General features: G+C 34.1%; 1 pseudogene across 1 annotated transcript; it reads right to left on the reverse strand.

Moving 5' to 3' along the window:
* Positions 1 to 1,472: 1,472 nt before the first annotated feature.
* LOC149147432 (mannose-1-phosphate guanylyltransferase 1-like) lies at positions 1,473 to 4,204 on the reverse strand (annotated as a pseudogene). Its single transcript, XR_016262282.1, has 5 exons — positions 3,949 to 4,204; positions 3,158 to 3,303; positions 2,999 to 3,061; positions 2,651 to 2,890; positions 1,473 to 2,463 (listed from the first exon to the last, which is right to left on the reverse strand). The product of XR_016262282.1 is annotated as a mannose-1-phosphate guanylyltransferase 1-like (transcript).
* Positions 4,205 to 12,552: the final 8,348 nt, after the last annotated feature.

Consider the following 12,552-nt stretch of genomic DNA (forward strand, 5'->3'; position numbering starts at 1 on the left):
GAAGAGTAGGAATAGTAAACTTCATTAAATAATCCAAACCCTTGAAAGGAGAATTGATAAGGAAAATGGATATAAGAAGAAAAAAAATCCCATTTTTCTAACAATACAAGAAAAATTGGATTAAAATTGGATTAGTAAGTGGACGTTCCACTAAGGTAAGTAGGGTGTTTACACTTCCTATGTAATGGAGGGTTTGGATCGCGTTGTACAGTTCACTTTGCACTAAGTATATGTAGAAATTGACGAACCCCACTTGCTAATCTTCAGACCAAATCTGCTCCTTCTTACATGAAGGTCCACAATAATCATGAACATGTTTTGGATGAAGATGCATGCTTCCATATCCACTACCACAAGTTAATTTCTCAAAAATATCATTTTTTTCCTAACAATTTGTGGACGTGCTCTGGAATGGCAAGCAAATATTGTTAAATGTTTGACAGAAATACGAGTCAAAAATATCATTTTTTACTAACAATTTTCGTAGTGACCTCACTGCTGGCAGAGATCTCCATGGCCTTTGTAACAATCAGATAAGGTTATCAGTCATAAGACATAAAACTTTGTTTTCTAGTTTTGGTCCATCAAAATACTCTTAAATATATTGTAGTAGTCGATGTAATTTGACTGTGGATATGAACGGTGTGAATTTACAGAGAACATTTACAACTTTGATGAAGGATGCCCATGTACAATTCTACACTCCTAACTGTCCTTAGTGGATGTTACAATGGCATAATTCTATAGAGTTGTGCCAATATACTCACAGGAATGAATTGGTAGCTCAATTGTTTACAACCAACAATAAGACGCATCGTTTCAAACATGAAGATAGTAGCTTTGAGTTCTATTATCATAGAGGCAAATCAAAACAGAAGCACATCCAACTTGTGCAGGAAGGCAGGAATTTGCAGAGCCTTCTCAAGACAAACTTGATTGAAGATTTAGGAGAAACTTAATTGTAGGAATTTTGACATTTCCAAGATATTAATCACAACAACATATTTTGATCTGCCTTTGGCCTAATTACCCTATAAATATTTTCCATCTAATGTTTTAGTTCCATATTTCTCTCAATTTTTAATCCTTGATGCTATGTCTTGTCCCTTGCCCAGCAATTTTGTTCTTTATCACAATAACTTATGAAACATGGAAATTGGAATTTAATTCATTTATAAAAGATATTAAAAAATAAAATTTAACATAAAGGGAGAGATATCAAAAGAAAGCAACTCGTTTAAGACAATATTGATTTGTCCCAATTATTCCTCTTTAACCTGTTGATGAGCCTCACTGGCCACATACTATATCTTTTAAGACATTGCCATATTTTCACAATAGTATGATCAAATACCACAAATATAAATATCAATATTTGTGAGTATTGCAGTCCATGGAAATACTGCTTCTCAATTTCACACATTCAGATAACAGAACGAGCATCTGAATACCAAAATAATAGTCATTGCATATCCAACAACTATAAAAATTCTCATTTACAAATGGAATCAGCCACATACAGATATATAAAGCATAATTTGCTCCACTAAAAATCTTCCTCACTGCCATCTTACAACCTAAAGTGAAAGCCTAAGCAAAAACTCAGGCTTTTAAGTCCGCCTGAACTTTCCATTCTTCCCCTAAACAATCTACACCCCCAAACTCCTCCCACCCCAAAAAGAAGGCTACGACATAGACGATTATCCCTCCTGCCCACTCCCCAAAATCTAGGAGATGGAAAAAAAATATCATTATTATTACAACAACCAATTAGCTATATGTTAGATTACATTCACATGACAATTTCTGGCTTGAGAATGTTGGATTTGATTTCTTTATGAGGAAGGACCACACCTCCATTGCTATATACCTCATCAGATACATGGACATCCTCCCCCAATATGGTCATGTTTTCAACGCGAGCCCATTGACCAACAGTAGAATGCCAACCAATGATACTTCCAGACACACAAGCGTGTTTCTTGATGCGCACTCCACGCATGATGGTGCACCGTGACAGTCTCACTCCTGCCTCAATCACAGAACCTGGACCAATGGCCACATCTGGCCCAATCAAGCAACCTTCACCAATCTGTGCAGTGCTGTCAACTATCACATTTCCAACAATGTTAACCCCAGTTGCTAATTTATCCGAGGTGTTTCTTCGAAGGGAATCTAAGTAGAGCCTTAGGCCTGAAATATAGTCTCTGGGTTGCCCAATATCCATCCAGAAACCAGGTAAAACCATAGCATAGAGCTGTTTCTCCTGTGCAATTTTTGGGAACAGTTCTTTTTCAATGGATGTAGGTCTCAGCGCAATTCGGTCCAAAACACTGGGTTCAGAAGGTAGATTCCTGCATTGATCTTGTTACCCACAAAGACCTTGGGCTTCTCAACGAACCTCTCTACCTTTCCAGTCTCCTCGTCAAGAATAACAACACCATACTTTGAGGGTTCATCAACCTAGTTCAAGAGATCAATTCTTTAGTGTTTACCTTCGCAACCATGAAAAAATTGAACTAAGAGAGAATTTACATAATGAAATTATGAATACCAATTCCCTTGCAATTGCAAAGACATGCCCTCCATATAAAACTCAGGAAAGTGGTTCCAAGTGAGAAGTTGTTTGAGGTTGGAAAACAAACTGTACCTTGGTCACCATGATGGATGCCTCTCCTCCATGTTTTGTATGAAAATCAACCATTTGCTTTAATGGGTACTCACTGATCACATCACTGTTGAGAACAAAAAATGGCTCCCCAGATCCATCTATCAGTTTGTCCCTTGCAAGAGCTAAAGGCCCAGCAGTGCCCATGGGCTCTGTTTCCTGAGAACAGGTAATCTTAATCCCAAGTTTCGTTTCAAACGCCTTCAAGAAGCTCAGCATAACCTGCATCAAATAAAATGACCTCAGAAATCTCTTAGTGTCTTCCTTGAGCTTAGTTTTCAGGGGAAGAAACTCAATGTACCTAGATATGAGAAAGAGTCTGTAACTTACCTCAGGCTGATAGTTAATAGCTAGCACAACTTCATCAACACCGATAGCTTTGAGTGCTTCAATCTGCTCAAAAATTGAAATCATTTTTGTTTAATTTTCCGTACAAGAAACAGACAACCTCCTTCATCACTGCTACTGTTACAAGTTTATTAGCTCTACCTGATGCAAAATCATTGGCTTATTCGCAAAGTCAACCAGAGGCTTAGGGACACTCAGCGTCAAAGGGCGCAGCCTGGTTCCGAAACCGCCGACCAATATGAGGGCCTTCATGATGTCCTGTTACTTCTCCTAGCTGTTCTGACCTCCTAGAAAATAGACAATCTGTGAAAAGACAGAGTTATAAACTTCCCTTCCATGCAATGCACAGGAATACAATTACATTGGGCATCCATATTGTTACCAACTTAGCAATGAATGAAGGCAAATTAATCTGCTGGGCTAAGATCCAAAGACAAAATTTATCAATCTCCTATGATCAAACTATGTAAACATATTTGCTTACTGTAAACAGTTTCTGCAACTATGTATTCATCTGCTTCAATTCAATATTTTACAGAAAGCAACTGGCACGCTTAAATTAGTAAAATTAACAAGCAAACAGCTATGGAAAAAATTTCAGTACCATCTCAGCTCAAACTATGATATATTAGACAAGCCCAGAGACCCTGGATACCTTGATTTTATCTTAATTTACAGTGTGTCCAAGAAAAGACTGAAGTATATGAATTATGGTATCAGCAGTGTGCTAGAGTGCCAAAATTAGTTGTGTATGACCACCCAGTGTTTGACATTACACGTGTAACAAAATACCAGATTGGTAACAAATTCAAACCAAATCACGCAGACTTTTGAAAAAAGAATCCTCTGACATAATGCCTCAACGAACTAACTGCTGCCCATGGAAGAAAACAGTGGATATTCCGGCATTCAATCAATATTCAGTTACTTACTCACGTAGCCCACAAGCTCCAATTCAGTCCTGAGCTGAAGCAGCTACAGATTGGCAGATTTTACGCTAAAAGATCTGCTTTATGAAACAGAATTTCTGCCGAAAAAAGCACCCAATTTTGCAGTTTTTGAGGGAAATATTGAAACCTTCAATCTGGGCACCTGCTGCAAAGAAATGGAGGCCGAGATCTCAAACTTATAACGCCCACTAAGGCGTGGACGAATTCCGTGGGCTCTCCTTCACTGTAATTCAGACGAATGAATCCCAAACACAGCTGAGGACACCTGCGTTAACGCAATATATATAGAGAATTTTAGATTCCGCCGGCAGAAATAAGATCCCGCCGCTGAACGGAATATTATCCCGGCAATGCCACGTCGTATACTAAAATCTGTTACCTTATTTTATGGCATGAAGAGTATTATGGTAAAAGAAAACGGTAAGTCTAATGTTATCATGGTGGGTTAAACCTATTTTTCTAAAGCGTGTGTAGGGAGGGAGACCCTTATGCCCGGCATGTACTCGTATTTCACAAAGTGCTCTTAATAGTCACCTCTTTATATATATATATATATATGAGTATTTAATTAATGTCACGTTAAGTGGTATATATCTATGAGTATTTAATTAATGTCATGTTAAGTGGTATATATATATATAGTATTTAATTATGTCATGTTAAGTGGTATATATATGCTAGATTTGGATATAAATTCAATGATATATACACTAACCCATTTAATGTTGTAGTTAGTAATACTATTTTTAATAAACTTATTTTATATGAAATCTAGTTATAAATTTGGAAAAAATTGTGATTTGAAATTATTTCATATATATAATATAAGTCGGTTATTTAAATATATATATATATATATTTATTTATTTATTTTTTGGTATATATATATTTTTTTAGGAATTGGTTTTAATTTTAGAGAATTGTAATTTGAATTCATTGAACATGGATAATGTGAGTGAGGTTTTTATATAGGTTTTGTTTGGTTTATTTGATTTGAATTTGGTTTTAAAATTGGAAAATTGTAATTTAAAATTATTGAGTTCACATAATTTAATGTAAGTATGGCTGATATATTTTTTTGTTCTGGTTTATAAAAAAATTGGTTTTAAATTTAGAAAATTGTAATTTAAAGTGGATTTTATATATTTATCTATATAACTATATATAGTTTAAAAGTAATACACCCTATCTTATTCTTCTTATAGAAGCGGGTCTTTCCCCTATTGAGAGCATAGCTATGATTAGGTTTTCGTTGTACAAGCACAAACTTAATAACATAGACGATCATAGACTTCCTAAGCTAGCTTTAAATTCCAGCCAAAACCACCTAAGGCTCAATCCGGGGGGCATAAAGACACAAGGGCCTATTGGGAGATCAACGAGAATGATGCATTGCAAAACATTAATAACATTAAAGATATTGTTACTTCTAAGTTCAAAGAAAAAATGTGGTGTGAGAAAGATTTAGCGGCTAAAAGAAAATTAAGTTATTATAAGAAGGTCATCAACCCCAACCTAGAAGATCAAAAGTATCTCTCTATTTTAACTAGCTCAAAGAAGAAAATTAATATAGCAAAGATTAGAACAAATTCATGAGCTACATAGTGAAACAAGTCCTTGGGTTATTCCTAAAACACCATGGATGGAAAGGATCTGCCATATATGTGAGAATAGGAACATCGAGGATGAAAACGTTGGGCTATTCCTAAAACACCATGGATGGAAAGGATCTGCCATATATGTGAGAATAGGAACATCGACGATGAAAACCACTTCCTCTTAGAGTGCCCCGCGTACAACAACATTAGATCTCAGTTTCACAATCTTTGTTACAATATTGACCTTCCTAGCATTTTTACAATGTCAAAATTATAGTGAGCTCGGCCCGCTTCTCTCCAAGCTTGGTGAGCATAGGAATAAAATCTTAAATCAAAATAAATAATTTGTTTCTTTAGTTCCGATAGACCAAGTTTGGTCTCAGCGAACGTTAACCACCATCATCATCATCATCATAAATTTGGAAAATTGTAATTTTTTTTATAGATTTAATTTAGGTTTATTTTATCTGAAATTTGCTTATAAATTTGGAAAATTACAATTTTAATTAATTGAGATATGCAGATAGGTTTTTTAGATTATTTTGGTTTATTTCATCCGAAATTTAATCATAAGTTTAGAAATTTTTAATTTAAAAACATACTTAAAGATATTAAATCTACATAATACAAGTGGTTATACCATACAAATATATTTTTTAATAAATTAATTTCATTTTTACATTTAAAAATATAATTTTAATGAAAAATTATATTCTAATTAGAAATAATTTTATTAAATTATATTGAGAAGCACCAAAAAAAATAGTCTCTTTACGCATATTCTCCTTACACATATTATATATGAAAAAGAAGATTCAATATAAATAGAAATTATATAATTTTATATAAAATATTTTTTATAATAATTATGAGGAATTTTTAAAATATTATTTAGGTTAAAAATTAAATATTTAATATTAAAATTTAAAATTTTTAAAATATATAATAAAATGAAAATTTAAGTTTTAGTTATAAATAGAATTAATAATTTATTACTTACGATCAGAAAAGAAAAATCAAAAACAAATTTAAAAACTATACATAATATTTATATATAAAATATTAAAATTTATAATTATTTTGTTCTGAGGCTTGGTGAAAGAGTTAAAACCATACTTTATATATTCTTCGCAGAGTTTCCAAACTTGGTGAAAGAGTTAAAAACATACTCTATATATTATTCGCATATATTCTTCGGTGAAAGAGTTCGAGGCTCGGTGAAAGAGTTAAACACCTACTTTATATATTCTTCGCATATATTCTTCGGTGAAAGAGTTCTGAGGCTCTTAAAAACATACTCTATATATTCTTCACATATATTCTAATAATGTTTAATATTAATTTCACCGTAGTTTTTTCAACTTAATATTTGGAATAGTAATGATATTTTTTTTTTAAATCTCTCATTATTAAATTTATGTATTGTTTTAAAGAATGGGTAATTATAAGGAATAGTCTAGTTACTAAAATTAAAGTTATTAGAAATATTTTAGAAATAATATCAGTTACTAAAATTAAAGTTATTAGAAATATTTTAGAAATAATATCAGCCTAAATTCATCTTAACTACGAATCTAATGAGTTGAGAGGGATCAAATTCATGAGGTGAGAGGTATATTTTTTCAGTTACAAATTTATTTTAGAATACAAAAAACAATGTGTAAATTTTTGAGAGATTCTTCAACGTAAATCACATAGAATATAGCCGTTGGGGGTCTCTGCTCATACTATTTAAATTGCATAGCTAGATCTATTTCTTCAACTTGTCCTGACGATGAACCACACTAGTTGGTTCGAAACGCCTCGACAAATGATATAGTTGGTTCGAAACGCCTCGACAAATGATATTCTATGTGATTTACATTGAAGAATCTCTCAAAAATTGATATGGATCACAGAAGCCTCAATTCGACAATGTGTAAACTTTTATTGTTTAAATTGTATTTCTTAATGTTATAGAATTGTTTTTTTTGTTATTAATATATTTTTAAGTATAGGTCAATATTAATTCATATTAAAATGTTTTATTCATATTCCACATAGGATATTTTATTTTATACAACATTAAAATACTTTTTTAACATTTTCTTTCTATATTATAGGCCATATGGACAACTAATTAAATATGCATAACATATCTTTTTTTCTTTTCTTGATAATATCTGACATTGTTTTTCTATTTAGAGATTAGGAGAATATTTTATTTTTATTTTAAGAGGGACGGACATACTTACACGTGGCCTTCACACTTGGCAGCTCAATAATGTTCAATTTATATTCAATTTAATTAATAATGATAATGATGATTAACACCTAGTAAGATCAATATGGTTTATTGAACCTTAACAGGGTAAGAAAAACAATAAAAAATTATTTAACATATTATTTATATGCTCGAAGAGAAGTGAGAGAAGCCTTCCCACATCACCATAATTGTACTGCCTTAATAGGTCAAGAAGGTTGGTAGTGTGACACATTTTAAAAATTAGAAGGGATTCAACTATAAGCTGAGAAATCTACGAGAAAGTGTGTTTTATCTTCAACCCTCTAAGAGAAAGTGCATTTTATCTTCAACCCTCTTAGTATCGCACATGTAAGACTCTTTCTTCCAATGGTATTTTAGGAATAGACGAACGCTAAATTTCCCTATGAAGCTCATGAGAATTAGTTCTTATCTTAGCAATGGTCACCCATGAGAATTAGTTCTTACCTTAGTATCGTTCATTTTCTTCTTAACACTACGCAAGACAAATATATAATTCATGTTTTCAAAATTGGGGTTGATCTCCTCCTTGTAATATCTTAGTTTCCTTTTTCCCTCTATTACTTTATTGACATTTTGGGAATAGACCAACACTCAATTTCACTATGAAGCTTGTGAGAATTAGTTCTTATCTTAGCAATATTCATTCATGGAATTAGTTCTTACATGAGCAATGATCATTTTCTTCTTAACACTAGACAAGACAGATATATAATTATGGTTTTCAAGATTGGGGTTGATCACCTCCTTATAATATCTTAGTTTCTTTTTTCCTTCTATCACTTTATCGCTCCATAATTTCTCCTTATTTTGGAAATAATTATAATTATAATATTATATTTATTCTGCAAGATGATCTCCTCCTTTACCCCCCAATGGTATAATCAAGATTGGGCATCATTATGCCATCCTTGCTTGAGTCGAAGGTGGGGTTTGGCTAGATTTAAAAGCAATTTTAGGAAAACTTTTGGCTTCCTTGTTATATAACTTCTTCATATACATGATATGCATGGTTATAGCCATGCTTTCCAAAGGGGAAAGGCTAGCTTCAAATGGGAGGATAGGGTAGGGATTACATCCTTTAATCATGAGGTTGTAGGTTATAAAATGTTTTTGGATCTACTCAATCTCTCTCCATGATTCTCTAGATATATTGCAACACCAAACCTCACATCCATTTAAAATAATAGGGGTGATCTGAGTCTCAAAAAGGAACTTTTTTTTACCCCAAATCTAAAGATTCACCAACTTACAATTGTTTTCAAACCCATCGTAAGTTTCCCATCATCCACTTATCGAAGTTTTCTCAATGTTATAATTCTAATTATGTTGATGATTAATGTCAATTCCCATATATTTGTATGAAGGAACTTCCTCCCAGTAGCTATTATCGTAAATGAAATTGTCATAGAAAACATTTTTGGATTTAATTATCATGCCTTTTGTCTTGTCAGTGCTAACTGCCATCACCATCTTGGAGGATTCTTAGTTGATTGTGAAGATCATCATGGCTACTTTCCAAAAGAACAATATCATCAACATAAACAAGAATACTTATGATGTTAACAATGTGACAACCCTTTTTGTTATCGCCCTTGTAAATATCACTATGAATCAAAATTCATGTAAATAATATGGAAAATGTGAAAATACAGTTGAGTTGGAGGAGAGGACATGGATTCGGAGACTGGGGAAGAGGAGTTGCTTATGATGAGTGAAAACCCAGGCCAATTCATTTATTACCAACTTAGCTCCCTAGAAAATCAAATGGTTTGTTGGTGTAGACATTGAAGTTGTGTATGGGAACCCTACAACAAAGGATGTGCCCATATTGCCCCTAATATCGTGAGACATGTTGAGGAAGTCAACATGCAAGAGAGGGACAAGTGAAAGGGAATAGAAAAGTGGAAAAGGGGGAGTTGTTGAATTAACGATCGAGGGACGCATAACAAATTTTAGCAAGGAGAGATTGCTCCTATGATCATTTTCTAATTTCCCCGCATGACATAAGTGGGAGAAGTTGGGTCATCCCATGAGAAGATTGAGTGGTGAAAAGAAAATCACATGTGTAGGGGCAAGAGTTCTTAGGAGAAGTTTCATTGTAGAAAAACTTTGTGGGGAGCTCAAGGAAATATTGATTCACTTGATGCTTTCCTTGGGGATTGAGAAAAAACCCTTTGGAGTGAGATTAGGTTCCTAGACTGAGAGAAATTTCCCTAAATCTTGGTTGAGTTTCATGTGATTATTAGAGTGAGTCATTATGGTGCTTACTGCTTGGGAGCAGTTGATAAACCACTTGAAAAGTGGACTCCTCCTCTTGATTACCTGTCTTATTGATTATTGGTGTGAATACCATTGATCACTTAACCCATTAGACTCTGAATTGGCTTAGGGTGGTCAACTACAAGAAATATTGTAGTGTAGTTGGCCTATGGTTGGGTGGAGAGTGGAAGCCCCCCCTTCAATTTCTAGCTAAATCAATATATTTAGATAAGTATTGTTGGTTATGCATATTAGCCTACAAGCTATTGTATGCCCTACTATGCATATGACCAATGACTGATTCTGTGTCATTTATGTAAGAATGTCTGATTTATTATCTAAGCATGGTTGACCAACTAACTTGTATAAGTATGGTGTTTATGAGGTATGTGGTTGTGGCATTGTTTGTTATTTTCATGATTGTCTAATGTGTCCCTGAATGTTGATATGCAATCACTCAAGACTAATTGTGATATCTTAAGTATCATTCGTCTTTATATGGTTGTAACTTTGGGCAACTCATTATTGTGACCATGTGTGTGAGCAATCTCATTAGTAATTCAATTTATGTGCTATGTATATGGGATATTCCTAGCTCAAAGTGGTTGTTGAGATATTTGTATAGTCATAGTGAGTGCTTTGCTTTATATTCCTTTATGGTCGTGATAAAGTTAAGGATCTATAGGTTGTTATCATCCTAATGGTCTACTAAGTTATATACATGAGTATGCATGGTTTCTTGATATGCATCATTACTATTAATGGAGGAATGTGATTATGTAGAAATTTTGAATAATATGACACTTATTCACAGATATTATCCCGATTATACACTATTGCGGAATGCATGCATAATACATAACCTCCTCTACGTTGATCATCAATTTTGCATAATTAAAAACAATGAAACATCAATCGCATGCGCACATTAACACAGTATGTAACCCGGGGAAAGCATACAGCTGAAAACCCCACACTATCTGTATATTATAATGATAGAGAACATGTAACAATACATAGTACAATACTCCTCTCAATTATTCAGTACTATCTCCACCTGTTACACACAAACTAGCTCCGATCTGAATCAAGTCACAGGTTCAAATCTCCTCTGTTGTCTGCCTGCCTCTACTGCGCAATCCAAAGTGAGTATGATTACTTTCCAAGCCCGTTTTACTTGGTTTTTACTGTGCAATCCTCATTGGAAATCTCTATCCATGCATGTGCAAATCTCATGCACAACTATATTCACAAATGATAGCAATCTCAACCTCTAACACCTGTCTCCACTGAACTGTCCATGCACTGAGTTAACTGATGTATTCTTTAGTTTCTTTATGAGTTAATAATTAGTGAATTAATTAAAAATTAATTCACATCACTCATCACTAGTGTATTTGCAGTTAAACTAAATACAACTAGTTCAACCAAGTCAAACTGAACACAACTCCATCAACTCCTCAATCAACTCCACCAAACTCAATCACTTGAGTTCTAACTGAAGTCCACCATGCAATAGCTCAACTGACCCATAAGAAAAGCGTATTTCCTTCTGACAGCTGCATGTGCCACATCTGTAGCTCAAACAGAAGTGCTCCAAGAGGATAAGATAATGTTTATAGTCCAAATATTATCATGAGCTAATAATATTCGACCGTTATATTTTTAGCCTGGCAATATAAAAATAGAAACCGCCCATATGTCTAAAAATAGAATTCCATCTATTTTTACCAACATCACCAATCATCCACAAATAGCATCCTGCAACTCATAGACCATGATCCATATGTCTAAAAATAGACTTTGCGCCAAAAATAGCCTGCGGGCCCACTTAGTGAAGGCGACTCCTTTCCACTAAGCTCCATCATCTTGTTGCATTCTCAACACTCCCTCTCAACAAGATATGGATTATCAGCAACCCCTATCCTACCTCAGTGGTATTCGAATTTTCTCCTAGTGAGCGCCTTCGTCAAGATATCAGCATCCTGATCCTCCGTTGGAATGTATGAAAGTAACATGATTCTCCGCTGCACACAATCTCTTATATGATGGTACCTGATGTCGATGTGCTTGGATCTATCATGAAATACTGGATTAGCCAAGAGTTTAATGCAACCCTATTTATCACAATAAATCATTGTAGGCTCCAAGTGAGAACCGAACAACCCGACCAGGATCTTCCTCATCCATATAGCCTCGCATGCAGCCAAACTTGCTTCCATATACTCGGCCTCTGCTGAACTGAGTGCCACAAATATCTGCTTCCTATTGTACCAAGAAACTTCTATCGACCCGATACTGAAGATCCCTCCAGATGTGCTCTTTCTGTCCATTGGGCTCCCTGCTCAATCTGCATCCATGAAGCCACATAGCTTCACCTCATCCTCCTGTCTGTACCACAATCCATATCATGATGTGCCTCTGAGATAATGCAATACATGCTTGCCTGCCTTCCAGAAGAGC

Source organism: Pinus tabuliformis, chromosome 9 (assembly GCF_031772625.1).
Source record: "Pinus tabuliformis cultivar Carrire ecotype Pingquan chromosome 9, CPIR1, whole genome shotgun sequence".
Lineage (NCBI taxonomy): Eukaryota > Viridiplantae > Streptophyta > Pinopsida > Pinales > Pinaceae > Pinus > Pinus tabuliformis.